The following is a 230-nucleotide window of genomic DNA, read 5'->3' on the forward strand; positions in this document are numbered from 1 at the left end:
CCAGACCACCTTTCTTCCCCGTAGATGATGCTAATGCAGATTGATCTTGGTTGCAGCTACAAAAGGGCCACCGCGCTCCTGGAGGCGACACAGTAGTGAGGCGACGTATATTAAGAAGCTGGAGAAGGAAATGCACTCTTTGAACACGCCTTCACTAGGATATTTCTCATTAATTGTCATTCGGTTGTTCACTTGTGATCTTCCTTGTTCATGCGTAAACCGGCAGTGTT

Source organism: Penaeus monodon, chromosome 31, assembly GCF_015228065.2.
Source record: "Penaeus monodon isolate SGIC_2016 chromosome 31, NSTDA_Pmon_1, whole genome shotgun sequence".
NCBI classification, from domain to species: domain Eukaryota; kingdom Metazoa; phylum Arthropoda; class Malacostraca; order Decapoda; family Penaeidae; genus Penaeus; species Penaeus monodon.